At 42.1% G+C, this 12,537-nt stretch overlaps 1 protein-coding gene across 3 annotated transcripts in view; it reads left to right on the top strand.

Moving 5' to 3' along the window:
• The window catches only part of SAMD12 (sterile alpha motif domain containing 12), a 349,257-nt gene that overhangs the window by 237,810 nt on the left and 98,910 nt on the right, over positions 1 to 12,537 (top strand). The gene's annotated exons all lie outside the window — the stretch shown is intronic.

The following is a 12,537-nucleotide window of genomic DNA, read 5'->3' as shown; positions in this document are numbered from 1 at the left end:
GGACGCTGAGTATAGCGTGATGGGCATAGAGGTTACAGAGTAGGAAAGGTTGAGAGGGCCAGTGATCAGAGAGGAGGCAGAGGAGTACATAAACCCCAATTCTTAGAGTATCTCTTGAGCTCTAAATGTCTGTGATACTTTATTTACTATAAGTCAAGTCTTCCTGCAGTTGATACTCTCTTGACCTGTCCTGAAAATAAGACATTCCTTTTTGCGTCTTCATTTTAAAACAAAACAAAACAAAAAACAATCATTGTTTGTTCATACTCCAATAGATGGGCATGTGAGGTGATTTTCAAGGTGGGAATACTCGCCAGCTGCAGGAGCCATTTGTGAAGATCCTTCCTTTCAATAGTGACACACTCAGAATCATGCTGAGTGAGTGTGGTGTCCCCTTCTTTCCAGAGAGTGGTGGGACTTCGTGTAGGAGGTAGATGTGAGGAAAGCAGGAGATAGGCTCTTCAATGAGGCCCCAGCCCTGGAGCACAGCATTTGCCAGAGAGCCCCTGCTAATTTATCAGATTGTGTGAAAAAGCTCATCTATGTGTGTAGGGATTGTGGGGGGAGCTCTGTGGAGCCCAGAAGCTAGAGAACAAGCCTCTGGTAAAGGCTGCCTCTTAGATCCTAGGATCTCCCCCACCAAAACAAGAGATGCAAGTGAGAGAAGAAGGGGCTGGGAGCTGAAGGGCATCAGCTGACAGGAGCCCTCCACGCATTAACTGTCTGTTGAGTTCCTTGTGTGTTCCAGGCACTGTGCTAACGGTGCAAGGCAAATTCATCCATTCCCTGCCAGCGAGCATCCTGGGTCTTCCTCATGAGACAGGCATTTCCTCTGCAAGACAAATTACTGAGCAGTCACAGTACAACAGGAAGGGCTAGGGAGAGGGCATTGTGGTGCCTGTAAAGGGTCCCTAACTCCCCCTAATATGGTAAAGCATTCTGGGCATGGCAGCAAGATTTAAGAAATGACTTACTCGGTGTGGCTGGAATCTGAGGTTGTAGTGGGGCAAGTATGAGGGCTGAGACTGAGTGCAGACAAAAGGGTGGTGCTGAAATGTCATCAGTCAACCCTCACAGCCCAGAGAGGACCCGGGTTCATTTGGCTGTGAGCCAAGGTCCCCCACCTTCTGCACACACACATGCAGAGCCATCGTTCAAGGGCACTTTCTACCACTGCAACGGTTCTGTTAAGAAAACCAGGGAAGAGCACAGTTGTAAAAAGTAAGCAGTGTTGTGACTAAATAAATGAACACCACCTGTGCATCTCTTTGGGGAAATGAGTCAAATTCATGAAACAAATTATGTAATCACAGCAAATGCCAATCTCCGCCGCTGTGGCTTTGCTGGTCATTTCTAGTTTCCATGAGTGGCTTCCTCACCAGTGCTCATTCAGAAGAATAAAGAGAACTTTTAGGTCTATGTTTTATTTTCAATCATATATGTAATATGGAATCATTGCCAGAAAATAATAGTCATGCCCAAATAAGTTAAAGTTACTCCAAGCTCACTATGCTGAAACAACTGCCAACATTTTGGTGCATATAGTTGCAGACTCATAAGTATATATCATTTACAAAAGCTGATTGTTTTATTTCTTCTGTTCTCTTAGTTTACATTTGACTTTTCAATATTTTTTGTTTCTTGTGTTCCTTCCCCACCCCCCATTTTTTTTAAGGGGAAGGCCTATTTTTACTTTGATTCCTTTCCTCTGCCCCATGCCACCCCAAGAATTTGGAAAGTATGCTTGTTTTAGGTTCCTCTGATAGGAACTATCTAATGATGTTACTATCTAATGATTAAATAATATTGATATATGTTTAAAACCAATTATCTAGAGCAATGTTTCTCAAATTATTAATATCAAGAATAAAATAGCCTGGCCAGCGTGGCTCAGTGGTTGAGTGTCAACCTATGAACCAGGAAGCTACAGTTTGATTCCCAGTTAGGGCACAGCCCAGATTGCAGGCTCGATCCCCAGTGTGGGGCTTGTAGGAGGCAACCAATTGATGATTCTTATCACTGATGTTTCTATCTCTCCCTTTCCCTTCCTCTCTGAAATCAATAAAAATATACTTTTTTAAAAAGAATAAATCAGCATCTATTGACTCAGCCCTGTGCACAAATGAAAAAGGACCCCTCTTCCTTCATCCAGCACCCCCACACACACACACCACCACCCCCTCCCAGGTTTATGGGATTCTACTTTGGGATTTTTGTTCCAGTCTGTAATAGGTAAATTGTTGATTCTTATATCCTTGGACCTCTTGTTTCAAAAATGGTACCATTTTCATTTTTCTTAGAAACAATGCTGTTGAACAATGTTTGTATTCCCCAATCTCCAAATTGTTGGTTAATCTCCATTACCGTAGAGAATGTGAGCGGCATCTCATTGCCTTCACTCGTTACTGGCAGCATGGGCAGATAATAGTATTTGGAGATTATAACATAGCCATTCTCCCTGACAATGAGGACATGTTCCAGTGAAATCTTTTTCTTTTCTATGTGATCTATTTCTATTTCCTGGATTTGGGGAGATTCATTTTTAGACATAATATTCAGTAGATCGAAATGTGTGCCATTTTTCACAAAGTCCACAGTGAAACCTTTTAAACTCGAGGTGTTTCTTTTTATTTCAAGATTTTCTTCACTATATATTTTGAAATTGGTTCCGTTGCCTTGGCTCCGACTGCTTCCTCACTTACTCCCATTGTGCCTATGATGCATTGACTCCTCGTTTCTAGCCCATCGTTTTCTCTTTAATCATTTTCAGTTGCCTTTTTTTTTTTCTCCCTCTGAATGCTCAGTGATTGTCTCAAGTTCACACTCACCTTAATAGTTTCTAAACCAGATTGATTTTCAAAATCACTTCAGGGCATTTTCGGAAATACAAATTTCTTAGCTTCCACCCAAGACCCACTGAATCAAAAACTCCCATATCTGACCTTAGCCATGTCTATGTTAAGTATACCCTCTCATGCCTGGTTTTGGAACCACTGTCCTATTTCACTGGTCTAATTCCATTTAATTTAGGGGTGATTTTCCTCTTTACTGCTTTTCATGCCGTTTTAAATTCTGCATTGGTATTATTTGCTGGCTTGTATTCTTCTTATAAAATCCCTTTTTATCTCTGTCTGTTGCCTCATTACCTCTCTTTTAGCAAGTTTGTGTTTTGAGTAATTACCTTGAGAATACAAAGTAGTTATTCCCTTAAACTTTTGTCTTTCTCATGAGGCAAATCCTTTTCCAAAGTATACTATGCTTTTAAATCTTTGGCATGTTACATTTCCTTCCTGTCTTTCTAATATGTTTATAGTTTGTGCTGAGAGCTCCTCTTCTTCCATGCTGGGGGCCTCGCTGACAGCCCATTCTTCAGGGGTGCCTTCAGTGACTCCTCTGTAGGCCAGGGAATTCTTTTTATTTTTATTTACTTTTTAAATTGTTATTGAACTTATTGAGGTGACACTGATTAATAAAGTTATATAGGTTTCAGGTGTATAATTCTATAATACATCATCTGTATATTGTATTGTGTGTCCATGACCACTTATCTCCCCTATACTTTCCTTCACTTCCCCCCACCTTCCTTTCCCTATGGGAATCACCAAACTGTTGTCTGAATCTATGAGGGTTTTTTTTTCCTCTGCTCATTCCCTTCATCTTTGTCACCCAGCCTCCCCAACCCTCCTCCCCGCTGACAGCTGTCAGTCTGTTCTCTGTGTCTTTATTTACAATAGCTAAGGTTTGGTAGCACCCTAAGTGCCCATCAGTAGATAAGTGGATACAAACGGTATGGTACATTTACACAATGAAATGCTACTCGGCCATAAAAAAAAAAAAAAGAAGGAAATCTACGGACACTCGTAATTTGTGGGCTGCCTGACATGCATTTGCATAGTAAGTTGGCCATTCAGCAGCCTGAGGAGTATGGAGAGGAGCCATTTTCATGAGTAGAGCCAGCAGTAGAACTTTACATTAAGCAGCACTTTCTACATATCTGGGAACTCTTGCATCAAGACCCATCTCTCCATATCTTGGATACGCTTCGCCCCATCCACTATCCTGTGTATCTAGTGTGACTTCCTCTAGTCTCTCACATGAAATGTCTACCGGTGTGCGTGGAGTAGAACTTATCTGTCTAGTTCCAGAATGTTGGTGCTCTTTTTTTCAGGAATTGCCACACATTGGTGACAGTTGGTTAGAGAAAAGCCCCCACCTCACAGGAGTTCATTTGCATTTCGTCCCCACACTGCATAGTCCACATTGCTCCATATTAGCGAGTCCCTCTACCTCCTTTTAACTGCACTCACCTTCAGATCTCAACCCCCCGTAGTAAGAACCTCTCCCCTGGATGTAGGAGTAAGTCCACACAAAAAGCAAGTAATAGCCCCAAACTGGAAATAAGCCCGTTGTCCATTTGCAGTTATGGTGCATAAGTTGTGCTGTATGTGGACAATGGCACGCAAAACTAATAGCCACATGCGTCAGAATGGACACACATCAAAAACAAGCTTGATCAAGAGTTAAACAGAAGACGCCAGACAATTGTGCTTCATTCTCAGGAGGCGAGGTTGCATGTTTTCCCTCTAGGTGAGGCCATTGGATGCAGGTTCCCAGTGCTGGTAAAAGGGTTTTGCTAGGCGACCTGGTTCCGCACTGAGGAGGGGCTGTTCCCTGTTCCTGCTGCTCTTTGGATTTCTAAGAAGAGGAAGGTGGGAAGCTTGCTTTCACGTGAGAGTTTTTCCCAGAAACACATAGAGAAGAGCTGGAGCGGGACACAGGTGATATTACTATTAGTTCATCTGTGAACAGTGCGGAGCATCGTGTTCAAGCCCCACTGTGAGCACATTGTCTTCATAGGGAGGGTTAGTGCTGCTAGGCTTACAGATGAGGGCAGCGAGCCTGGGTGAGAGAAAGTGACTTGTTTCTCTTGTTGTCCGGCACAGAAGCTGAATTCAAATACAGTCCTAAGTCTGCCCACTGCATCACAAGGCCTAATCCTACAAGTCTATAGTCAACTCAAGTTGAAAGATACTTTCATTCATTCAACAAATATTTATTGAGTAGCTGTTATGTGCTGGACCAGGTTTTTAGGACACAGAATGAACAAGACAAGTCAGACCTTTTCATTGCTGTCATGACATTGAAAATATAGAGTGGAACACAGGCATTAAAGAAAGCTTTGCACAACCCTAGCTGGTTTTGCTCAGTGGATAGGGTGTCGACCTGCAGACTGAAGGGTCCTGAGTTCGATTCCAGTCAAGAGCACATGCCTGGGTTGCAGGCTCGATCCCCAGTAGCGGGCGTGCAGGAGGCAGCCAATCAATGATTCTCTCTCATCATTGATGTTTCTATCTCTCTCTCCCTCTCCCTATCCCTTCTTCTCTGAAATCAATAAAAATATATTTTAAAAAAGAAAGCTTTGCACAAATAACTGTTAAGTGACAGTTGTGAAGAAGTTGCTGTATGAATGTATACATAAGGGGGAATCTAGTGTATACGGTAAGACAAAGAACTTCTTAAGGAAGTGGCCAATAAAGTGAACCCAATGGGTAAACAAGTTAATCAAGCAAAGAAGCAGGGAGGAGAGCAATGCAATAGAGATAGAACCTGTGGGAAGAGTCCAGAGGCTGGAAGAACTAAACTAAAGAATTTAGCTTAAAGGCACAGAGAGGAAGGCAGACAGTGGCCAGGGATGAGGAGCAACATTCTTTGCAGAGTTGTGTCTGCCATGATAACCAGGATTTGGGTTTTATTCTAAAACAGGGGTGGGAAACCTTTTTTTCTGCCAAGGGCCATTTGGATATTTATAACATCATTCGCGGGCCAGACAAAACTATCAACTTAAAAATTAGCCCCCTATATTTGGTCAAACATAACTCACCCCTAATGCTTTGGCAGGGCCAGACCAAATGATTTCTCAGGCCTTATATGGCCCGCGGGTCGGACGTTCCCCATCCCTGTTCTAAAAGTAGGGACACGTCTCTACAGGTTTAAGGAGGGGAGGCATGGTTAGACCCATTACTTTGTCTACTAAAAAAGAGGGTGAGAAGAGCAAACATGATCATTCCTGAGCCAAAGTATAATGGGGAATAATTAATATACACTAATTACCTGTTACGTTATTATAAATAGTGTCTCTAAGACTCTTTAAATAGATGAAAATATGCCACTCTCAGTCATAGATCTGGCAGACCTTCAAATACATTCACAACATTTCAAGTTGAAGCTTCATTTTGAAAAGATGTCAGAATCTTGATGTAACCCCCATCGATCTTGCCGCACTCCACCCTCGCCTGTCAGACTTGCCTGCCCTCCTGCCAACCAAAGGTTGGGGCCACAGGCCCCGAAGGCTGCTTAGGCTCTTCAAGTGGCCAAAGAAATGTACCACATGGAAAATAAACGGGCCTTTATTTTAAGTCAACTGTTATTTTTATAGATTCTAATTCAATGACTGTAAAGGGCCCATTCATTCTGTCCTGTTAATAACAGGGAACTCATTTCAATATAACTTCACTGGCTTGCCTACCAGGCTGCCCCACTTAGAATGACATTTATCCATTGTTCTTCTACAAACTGGGGAATAACTGATTGCTCTGCAGAATAATGCCACTTGGAGTGATGAATGGTCCAGTACACACTGTTTATTGAGTACCTGTGGCATGCCGGTGCTATGTGTCATGCTTTGGAAATGGATGGCAAAGATGAACAAGCCCAGTTTTCGACCCTGAAGAGGCCTCCAGTCTTAGGGGAGGAGGACAGAGGATAACAATGACCTGTGCTAGAAAAAGTGCTGCCCAGTTGGCTGACACACTGGGTTTCCAGGAGCAAGAGAGAAACCAGGCGCACTTTCAGTTACTTGGATCTCTGGCCGTGGGAATTATTTTCTAGGAAGTTGTTTTAAAACATATCTGTATCTCGAAGGCCAATACTCCTGAAAAATTAATCACAGCAGAGTCCCAGGCAGTCCGTTCAGGTATCCCTGTAAAGTTCCTTCACTGAGTCAGTCTCTTGAAGCCGATCTTCTCTGAACCTGCAGGGCACCTGGGATCACTCCTGTGCATGCTGGCAGGCCACCGCCTGGTTCCTCTATGGAAGGGACCAAAACAGCTACTGTCTGCTTGTTTTCATTTTGATTTGCTTTACTGTGTGATGTAAAGCTGGTGATGCTGGGCCAATTATTCCTCAGCTTTCTATTTTACTGCTAAGTAGAACCATGCAGAAGGCTTCTCCCCACCCCAAGCAGAATGGAACGTTTAACCACAATAACCCCTTTTACGTGACATGAGGCACTTTTTTTATCCTTTAGGACTTTGTTGTCATTAAAGTATCTGACTAGCCAGGGAAATATAGCAGGCCCTGCAGAACTATGTTGCGTTGGATAGTCAGGAAAAAACACCCGGATGCCATAAAGTAGCATCTCCTTCGTGAGGGGGAGTGGAGGCGGTGATCTCCACTAAATATCAATTCTAACACAGATTTACAAATGGTTATACTCCTCACAAACAGACATTTCTAAGTAGGCTCAAATGGTTCTTTTCCCCTCTACTTGGTACTTGTCATCCTCCTAGACATCTAAAGGAACACAGATTACACACTCAGATCATCAGAACAGTAGACTCTGACCTAAAGTATACTTTGAGTATGAAAACACATGTTCTTCCCCAAGCCACCCCTTAGCCCAGGACCCTAAGTTTTTGGCCCCATTTAGGAGGTGACATTTCACTGCTTACCCCTCAGTTTATGGTAATTTTATGCCAATCCAGGTCCAGGGATAATTCCTCCCAACTCTTTATGAGAAAAACTCAACTGTCATTTGCATTTTAGATCCCTGCAGTGGATTGGCAGGCATTAAGAGTTAATCCATTCTTTAGCTGTTTTTTTGATATATATATATTTTCACACACACATATACACACACATTTTCATTCTCCAATTTGACACAGTGCTGTTACTGAGAAATTGAAGCACCAGGTGTGATTAAATAAGATCACATATTTCATTCTCCCTTTAATTTCCCATCACTTTTCAGCAGCTGAATCCATGTGCGATCCTCCCCATCCTCACCCCAGGGGGCCAGCCCGCCCCGTGAATTCTTGGTGTGCCCAGCAGAGCAGGAGCAGGCTGTTTCCACAGTACACCACCCTGCTGGGCCGTTGTGAGTCCAATCTGTTTTTGCCTCCAAATTATTCAGGATTGTTAGGTCTGGTTTATGAATCCATTCATCTCCCTAGAGAGTGAGACGTCTGGTACTCTTACATCATTGATGCCCAAGTTCAACCACAAGGAGTTTCCAAACATAAAGAAGAACGGAGTCCCAGATAAAGAAATACTTAGATGTTGTCTTCATCGCCTTCCTCTCGGCCCCTCCTCTTGTTTCTTTTGCAGCTGCGTCATCTCTTTCCCCACGTACCCTGCTCCTCTGCTTCTGGGACTGGGAGTTGGAAATGGCATTGACACAGTTCCTCTGAAAGCATGTCCTAAGAAGTTACATTCTTGATGTCATTAAAAAATGAAATTGAGACAAGGGGCCTTTGTCAGATGAAGGTTCAGTGTGTCTGTCCCCTGCTGTTTAGCAGCAGGCAGTTCAGGAGCAACAGGAATAAAGCGGCGTCTCTGCATTGAGAAGCAGGTGGTCACGTGGATACCCAGCGTGGCAATAAGCACCATCACAGGTGAGTCCCTGGAGAGAGGGAGGAGAGGCTGTCCCTTCCCAGCTGCGTGTGCTCTTCCTTTGCAACCAGAGTCCAATGACTGTGACCAGTAATGGGCCAACTGTGCAGCAGGGTGTAGGTTAATTCCTTCCACGCGTACCGATGGAATGCCTGTGTGCCAGGGCTGTCCTTGGCAGCGCGGAACCAACACCGGCACTGCTCTGCTGACCCTTGTCCACTCTTCAGGGTCTGACCTCTGCTTACTTCTCAGTTCACCCCCAGGGTGTGCTGTGAACAGCCAGTCAGGTAGAGTGACTAGCAGTCCCATGAGTATCATGCTTCTCCTTGAGTCTGTTCGTTCTGGTCCATGTGCATGGGGAGCCTGGACTTCTTTCTACCCCTTTGCCTGCCTAACTTCCAGCCAGACGTCAGGTCTGATTTCCTCCAGGCACTTCCTCTGGTCTCACCCTGCCTCTGGGCTCACCTGAGACATGCCTTCTTGTCTTTCGTCCCCACTTTCACTTTTCAAGGTTAAAGATTGTGTCTTATTCATTAAAGTCCACATTCTGCCTAACACATAGTGGGCACTCAAAAAAAATATTTGTTGAATTAACCATTGAATTCATTTATATCCTTGTGTAAGATTCATAGGCAATCATTTTCCCTCCATGTAATTTTTACAAGACCCACACGATAGTTCTTAAATAGAAAGTAGAGAGATTGTGACATTTGCAATCTTGCTCACCCTAATTGTAGTGAGAATTAACACCCCCATGTATTAGGGAAGTCACCTCCTCTCTCTGTATGTTTTTTAATAAGCATGGAACCCCTTGGCAAAACTAAATTGGAACTGTTAGAAATATTAGGTGGTTCTTTATTGGAACCAGTTCTGGAGAATTACCATGCCTATGCTTTCCTTACTGAGTACAAATTAAAATTTATTTTAAAATAAGTAGCAGATTTACAAGTATAAAACATAGACATGCATACAGCTAAAAGTTTGAAGGCACTGGGTGGGAAGATTAAGGGTTTCTCTTTTTCCAAAATGTTCTTTAATATTTTATAATTTATTTTTTATGGAAAAGTATCAGAAAGAAAAACAAGAATCCTATTGAAAGAAGCTCATATTGAGAGGTTTTTGCTTTACTTGTATGAGCTCAAGTGTAGCCATCACAAATGTTCTCTGAGCAAACAAATATCTTGGCAATGCTGTTGCGTTGTGTGGAATATTTTTTTAATCTCAGGCTTTTTTTTATCAACAAGATGTTTATTCTTTCATTCAACACAGAAATATTAAATATCTACTATGCGTCAGGCAGTCTAACATGCACTCATTTTCTCCATATTAATAATAATGTTGATTCACAATGTATGCATGCATCAAATCACCATGTTATACACCTTAAACATACACAATGTTGTATGTCAACTATCTATTTTATAAAGCCTGTGGTCGTCACACCATCACGCCGTAACGACCAGTCAGCAAGAGGCTGCGTGCGCGGGGTGGGCGGGGACTTGATTCTGGAGGACTTGACCGGAGGCACGGGTGGGTTTCTGCATTCTGCCAGGGCGGCAGGTGGGTTTCTGGGTCCGGCCTCCCACAGCGGCGGCAGTGGTGGTAGCCCTGGGACTCTTTCTGGGTCCTGCCAAGCCTCAGGACTCTGGGTCCTGGGTCTTGCGCAATTTCGTGTGCTGGGCTCCTAGCACCTTAATAAAGCTAGAAAAAAAGTAAAAATACAAATTTTTATAGCACTCACCTCCCAAAGCTCTTTCCTCTACATTAGAACTATTATCTCTCACAATTCTATAAAGTAGGATATATGAGTTAGTCCAAGAAACTCTAGCTGCTGTAACAAATATGTTCCTAAAAATTGGTGGCTTAGGTTCTGTCTTATGTAACATTCCTAGGTAGTGGTTACACAAAGCCACACGTGTGATAAAATCCGATAGAAATACACACACATCTTTATAAAACAGATGGATTGTGCCAAAATCAGTTTCCTAGTTTTAATATTGTACTATAGTTACACAAGATGTTAGCATTGGGGGATGCTGGGTGAAATGCACACAGGGATCTCCCCGAACATTTTTCTGTAACTTCTTCTAAATCTATAATTATTGATATTGATATTATTGATATATATATATATATATATATATATCAATATATATATTGCATCAAACAATAGAAATTTATTCTTTCACAGTTCTAGAGGCCAGAAATGTCAAATTTGTTTCCCTGGGCTGAAATCAAAGAACTACACTCTTTCCAGAGGCTTTAGGGGAGAATCTGCTTCTTGTCTCTTCCAGCTTCTGGTGTCAGCCAGCATTCCTTGGCTTGTGGTTGCATCAATCCAGTATCTGCCTGCATGTTTCCCATTGCCTTCTTCTCTTCTGTCTGTGTCAAATTCCCCTCTGCTTTCCTCCAATGAGTACACTTGTGATATATATAGAGTCCTCTTAGATAATTCAAGATCTTATGATCTTATCATATGAGCCTATCTTAAGATCTTTAACTTAATCTCACCTGCAGGATCTCTTTTTAAAAAAGGAAGAAAGCTGATAAATTTTATATCATCATGTTTCCATTGGCAATAGAGTTCCACTATCCTACTTTAAAAATCGTATTTATATTTTATTGTATTCTATTGAATTTATGAATTTAAAAGTGTAATAGATACAGAGGCAAAAATGGTACAGGTGTCAAACCAACATCTGTTCCTGCCACTTAGTTTTAACTTAATAGGACGTGTCAGAGGTAGGATATAGACATTTAAAGATGTTTGGAATTATATTTTCTTTTACATTTATTTCAGCAAGATTAAAGACAAAACTTAACTTATTAGGAACCTTCATCTTTACAGTCTTTCAAGAAAATATTCAGAATTATTCATTCACATGGAATTCCTTCTTTTCTCTCTTCTTCACACTCTCTTTCTCCCTCCCTCCCTTTATGTATATATCGGATAGCAGTCAAAAAACAATAAGCTACATTGGAACCTAGATAATTACTAGTTATCAGGAGTGGAAGTCTTTATAAACTTGAGCATTTGTTGTTCCCATCAAATCATATAAACCAGGAGTGACTATTTCAAACTTAGGGGGACGTGCAATGAATGAGGTCACAGGAGGTGTTTTGCTCAAAGTATGTAAGCTGACCTCTGTGCTTCACCCCTGTCCCAGCCACCACCTCTGCCTGGAGAAACCATATTGCTCTTTGAAATCACTTCTTCTATATCCTGTCTACTACCCCAAATGGTCCCAATATAACATGCTTTCCATAGAAAAAGAGAACAAATTATCCACTAATTTCTATGTACTTCTTGGTAAACATTGGCACTTTCAGGTTGCCAGTAGAGTCACTGAGGGAGGTGCCTGCAGGAAAGGAGGAGAAAAGATTGGCAGCTCTCACATTTACATCTTGGACGAATTTCATAACCATCACCTCAGCTGTTGTTTTGTGCTTGGCCAAGTGGAGAAATGTAAGTGAAGAAAAGCCAGAGTACCTTCTCTCAATTTATAAATGAGCAAATTACCAGCAGATTATTTAATTTCACTCCCTGCTGCTCTCACACCTGTGTGCCATCAGTGTTTTGAACTAATATGTCAATGCAGGGGCATGAAGACCTTTCTGAGCTACATGGATTTCTAGCTTGGCTGTGTGAATGCTTATGGTAGAAAATATCTTCCTTAAACCCCACAGCAGGCATGTGACAGGGAGAGAATCTCTTAACTACCTTCATCGATGGTTTTGTACCAGTGGCTCTGGATAAAGGGAAAATTGCAATTTTGAGATCTGTATGACATAACCTACTCTTAGTGGTTGCAAATTCAAAATTTTTCTTTCTATGATTGCCTCCCATCAATTTGGTTCAGTTATCTT

The sequence above is a fragment of the Myotis myotis genome, unplaced genomic scaffold, assembly GCF_014108235.1.
Source record: "Myotis myotis isolate mMyoMyo1 unplaced genomic scaffold, mMyoMyo1.p scaffold_m19_p_16, whole genome shotgun sequence".
Taxonomy (NCBI): domain Eukaryota; kingdom Metazoa; phylum Chordata; class Mammalia; order Chiroptera; family Vespertilionidae; genus Myotis; species Myotis myotis.
Note: the sequence above shows the minus strand (reverse complement) of the source record. Positions and strands in the feature narration are given on the sequence as shown.